The sequence below is a fragment of the Tigriopus californicus genome, chromosome 6 (genome assembly GCF_007210705.1).
Source record: "Tigriopus californicus strain San Diego chromosome 6, Tcal_SD_v2.1, whole genome shotgun sequence".
NCBI lineage: Eukaryota > Metazoa > Arthropoda > Copepoda > Harpacticoida > Harpacticidae > Tigriopus > Tigriopus californicus.
Window position 1 is genome coordinate 13,378,923 of NC_081445.1, and position 5,489 is coordinate 13,384,411.

At 37.7% G+C, this 5,489-nt stretch overlaps 1 long non-coding RNA gene across 1 annotated transcript in view; it reads right to left on the reverse strand.

Annotated features, from left to right (window-relative positions):
• Positions 1–2,397, reverse strand: part of LOC131882304 (uncharacterized) — an 8,988-nt gene extending 6,591 nt beyond the window's left edge. Inside the window, exon 1 of the long non-coding RNA XR_009373476.1 lies at positions 1,994–2,397. This is a non-coding gene — a long non-coding RNA (uncharacterized LOC131882304). The remainder of the gene's footprint in view (positions 1–1,993) is intronic.
• Positions 2,398–5,489: the final 3,092 nt, after the last annotated feature.

A 5,489-nucleotide genomic window follows, 5' to 3' on the forward strand; every position in this document is an offset into this window, starting at 1 on the left:
TGGGTAACTGTGCTAAAATGTGCTCGGAACCCATGCTGGCTAGGAGGAAGGACTTTATGGATATCAAGAAATTCAACAAGTTTGAACTTCATGATCTTCTCAAACACCTTCACAATATTCGAAGTGAGAGAAATTGGCCTGTAGTTACTGGGGAGTGACTTATCTCCCCCTTTGAAAATTGGCACAACATGAGCTACCTTCAGAGAAGAGGGGAACTTGCCCCGGTCCAAGATGCAACGCATCAAGTACGAGAAAACAGGAGCAAGAACCTGTGAGCATCTCATCAGAAACTGAGATGTCACTCCATCAGGGCCAGGGGAGCTCGAGAGTCTCAAGTCCCTGATGGCCTCTAAAGCATCCTGATCTGTGACTACAAGATCATCTAAATGCTCAGCTTGACAAGCCTTGCCAGTCCCAACAAACTCATCAATAGAGCAATGGACTGTTGCTCCTAAACTCAGTGGAGTTGAAAACACACTAGAGAACTGATCTCCAAGTATGTTGGCCATAGTCCCTACATTGTCTATGGCTTCCCCATCGACCTCAAAAGGCCCTACAGGGTGTTTGATCTTTCTCTTAGAGTTTGCATAAGAGAAAAACGCCTTGGGATTCGACCTCACCTCTTGAACAACTCTACTTTCCTTGTTCAACTGATCTGTCTCAATGGAGGCCTTAATTCTACCTTGGATTAAATCCAACTTTCTTTGAAGGCTAGCCACAACTACTGGATTCAAAGTGCTCTGGAGCCTTTTTGCTAGTTTGCAACTCTTTTTGAACAAATTCTTCCTATACTTCGGAATTTTAGAATGTGACCCGCCCTGTGAAACACATTCAGAGATTGCTAGGATAGAACAGACGTCCTCAAAAACTAGAATCATTTTGTCTAAGGCTACATCTATGGACGATACCTTTTTCAGCATTGAGATATGATCAAGCTCCCCTAACCTTTCTATAATCAACGGCCAATGTTCATCTTTGAACTTGAACTTAGCTTGAAGAAGAAGAAGAAGAAGAAGAAGAAGAAGAAGAAGAAGAAGAAGAAGAAGAAGAAGAAGAAGAAGAAGAAGAAGAAGAAGAAGAAGAAGAAGCAGCAGCTAGCTAGCCTCAGCCAACAAACACCAACTCGACTACAAGAACAGGATAAAAAATATTGACAGACGAAAAAAGTGAAATATGACATGAGCATAAAAATAAAAGATATAAGACTAAACTACTAGAGATAGGAAGAAATAAAAGCTAAAGAACAAAAGTGTCTTACCTTAAGCAGCCACGCGACCACTTACACAACACAACACACTCAGAGCGGCCGTTTGAAAGGATCAGGAACAACAAAATGTTGCAACTGCTCTCAACAAAAGACGGGACCGAACTGAAGACGGGACCGAACTGAAAAAAGGGTTACTTCCGGCGCCGGGGTTTGAACCCACGACTCCTAGGGAGGGAAGTCTTGCCTTGTTCACGCTGCCTCTTAGACCGCTCGGCTACACCAGCTCCTTCATATCTTTCAAATCTTTTATAATCTTTGTTTTAAAATCTACTGTCTTGCAGAAGATTAATCAAAACTCTCTATGAGATATTTGTCTAGGACAAGGTCATTGCGCTCTGAAGCCCCAAATATGTTGCAAATAAAGGCAAATAAGCTTCTGGTACAATTGTGTGTCGCTTGACAAAGCCTCACAATTGTTCACAGCTTGAAATTAAATTGCCATTCAAAGATGAGGAGATACATTTTTTCCTAAAATTGATTCGAACGTACAACACTAAACAAAAAGAGTGGGTTAAATCATTTTCAATGATTTATTTGATGCTATTTAGGTTAATTTGCTCGGAGACACGAATACTTGCAAGCATCATATAATTATAATAGATCTTTGACCGTTGCCCATATGATCATTCATAGTTGATTCGGATGGTTAATAATGCATTCAAACAAAGCGCATGAAGATCCCTGTCTAACCAAATACTTGAAAATTATATTTGAGACTGCACTCACCCGTAAAATCGATCGTCCCTTTATTCCATCTCATAATATTCAATGCTTTTTGGATGAAAACCACGGTAAGTTTTCTTATCCCGATGCCTCGAATTGCCTCAGTGACAACGATCGTTTTCCACAAAAAGAATTTGTTGGTCCTATAAAGACCAAGACAAAACGACACTAAATTCATATTTGGTTTGAGAACCATCTTAATTGTCCGTTGGTGTCTCTCGATGTGATTTCTCTAAAAGCTAAAAGTAACTAAAAATGGCTCTTAAAACTTACAAAAGATGTAAATTGGCCTTTCATTTTACTGAAGTGCCAAAAGCAACACAATCCAATCATGTTCCTAAAATATTTGAACGAAACCTGTACCATTTTTATTTTTTTGAAATTCGTTACTTTTTGCAATAACTAATTTCTACGTACAAGTAATGTTTTTTTTCAACGTTCATATAATTTGGTCAAAATTAAACATAAAGGTTGACTATAGTTGCGGTGGACAAGTATTGCATAGAAATTGTGAAATATTGACTTGAAGTAAGTTTTAACTTATATTGCAAACTATTTTCAGGTTTTTCTACATGTTTCGAAAAAGTGAATTACTGTCATTGATATTTTGGGCATAGAAAAAGCATTTCTTGGTAATAGCTGCAAGATAGAACCGGAGCAATTTGCAGTCAAATTTCATGCAAATGCAATTGTTGAAGGCGTCATATCTTATCGTTTACTCAATGGATTTGACTGAAATTGTAGTTGGAAACGCAACTAAGGCTAGTCTCAACATCTATTGATTACACTTTTAAAAGCATCGTCTTTTTGTAGGCTTCAAGTGGAATGATATACTAATCTGAGGTATTTTCCGCAATGGCAATTTACAAAAGTTGTTCCTTTTGTTTCAATAACAACAAAAACCGTTACTAATCCATCATGCTAGATCCATCATGCTTTGGGGGTGCTTCGCCGCCGCTGGTATTGGGAAGCTTGTCCGGATTGAGGGCACCATATACAAAGAGGGCTACCTCAAAGTACTGCAGGAAAACCTGAAACAATCAGCAAAGGATCTCAGCTATGGACGAAGATGGCCATTTGTTCAGGACAATGACCCAATGCATAAGTCCAAGATTGTTAACAAGTGGCTCTTCGACAACAAGATCAAGGTTCTGGATTGGCCAGCGCAGAGCCCGGACCCAAGCCCCATCGAAAACATGTGGTACAAGCTGAAGCAACACGTCAAGGCAAGGCATCCTCAGACTATCAATGGATTGGAGGCTTTTGCGATGGAAGAGTGGGGGAAAATGTCAAGAGACATATGTCAGAACTTGATTGTTAATCATAGTAAACAATTGACTGCTGTCATTAACCAAAAAGTATATGCAATTGGCTATTGATGTAAATAAGATATCACGTTGCCAATGATTTCTGACATCATGAATTTAACATTATTGAGTATAATTTGACAACCTTTGCAATGATTGCAATCATACTTGGTGTGCTACTTCTCCATACTAATACCATGATCCTTTTTGCAATTATTAAAATACGTCGTAAGTTCTTTAAAATTTTATATAAGAATGAGGGGGTTGACAATAGTTTCCACCCTAACTGTATATGCTCAGAATATAACTTCATCTGCTTCGATTCCAATCAGTTCACATTCGCATGAAGTAATTGCCATGAATGTCGGGATGGAACAAAAAAGGATCCGCTTCTGATTAGAAATCCCAATCCCCCACCCCCTTCACCGGAGCAGGGGCTCTAAAGAGAGGAAACGACACGGCTTTCCCCTGACCGCCAACTTAGGCCATTGCGTTGAATAAAGACAGTAACTCTAGGATCATTAAAACAAGATTATCCATACTACATAGAACATTTAAGTGTTTTTTAATAGATAATAATAGATATACAACTCCGTTCATATACTAAATATTTCTGATTTAATTTTGAAAGCCAGAAGAATAATTGAAATACCCATGAACATCAAATTAAACAAAAAAAAATCAAATTGTCTTTCACATTAGTGAGATTTTGCGTAAAACTGGCTCAAAAAACACCAATAGATAAAAAATCAACAAGAATCGTTTTATTCTTTGATGAGGAACTTGCACTAACAAAATATAAAAGAAATGTACGGTATAAGCAATAAAATGTTAATAGTTTAGAATATTTGGGATGAACAATTGATAATTTTATCATAACCCACACATTTGACAAAAAAAACTCAGGCATTGGTGAAAAGTGAATGAGTTACCTTCTTGTAGAGGTTAAATTTCTACTTATTAGGAAATTTGCATAAAAGGCTGGCATTATTTAAGGGGCACAGAGAAATGCCAAAGAACAGTAGACTAGATCTCAATTTGAACTTTGGACTCAAGTAAATTGTTTTTTCTTGCAAAAGCATCCAAAATCCAAAATAGTCAAATATTACACGTGCCATATCTCTTAATATTATTATTTCATGATTATGAAGCATCCATATGAGTTTAAAGGGCAATATGTAGCTCAGAGCTACAGTATGCCTTCTTTTGGATTGAGGGTCATTCCCAGAGTGAGAACCATATTTTCATAACAAATTACTTGAAATATGATCAATATGTTTCTGAAACAATTTTCTACAAATAATATAATTAGCAAAAGCGTATTGATAGATGGTGTTTAGAGCAAATTCTTGCTTTAGCAAGAAAACCTAATTAGCCTTTTTCAGTTGTTGTACTTTAAGACATGTTTAAAGTCATTTTAAGTACATTTAAATGCCTGGTTTTAAGCATATACCATCAATGGTAACGAAAATGATGTTAGTCACATATTTTGTTCAATACTTACGCCAATAATTGACATACAAAAATTTCAGCAGATAAAGTTTAGGCCTTACTTGGCAGGAAGGGTTTGGTGATCACAAAAAAGTGGCGTTTCCTTGCTTTTGTATCCTTGACCGGAGCTATGTTCCATTCCAAATAATCGTAACCCGGGAAAAGCAGAGGTATGCGTGTGAATTCCCAGACCTCGTGCAAGGCAACAATCAATGGTTGATTGACCTCAAACATGTCCTTCACTTTGAGTCTGTTGGTGACCAATGACCTTACATTTAGCGACAGTAGCCAATTTAATCCCTCCCGCAAACTGTGTGTACTTTTTCTGGTAACATAAGTCATCGGTTTCCCCATCAAACTCATCAAATGGAACATTCATAATTGTAAAAGTGATTGAATTACAGAAAAGCAGAGAAGTGGCTTTGGATGATCACAATAGGCCTTCTTTTTTCATTCTCTTACTTCGATTTTACTCAGTGGTTTACTTCGACCTGATTTGTCACTTTCCGATAGGGAGAGGAATAGATTCGGTTTTATTTTTGGAAATGAATAGCCTTCAAAGGACATCTCACCCGTGCAACGAATCAATTCGAAACTGCATTGGAGTTACCGTTTGGTATTGATCAAGCTCATAGCAAAGTGATGATCAAGGTTAGCAAAGCCGAGGAGGTCCTCGAAGATATGGAGGCCAAAGGAGCCAG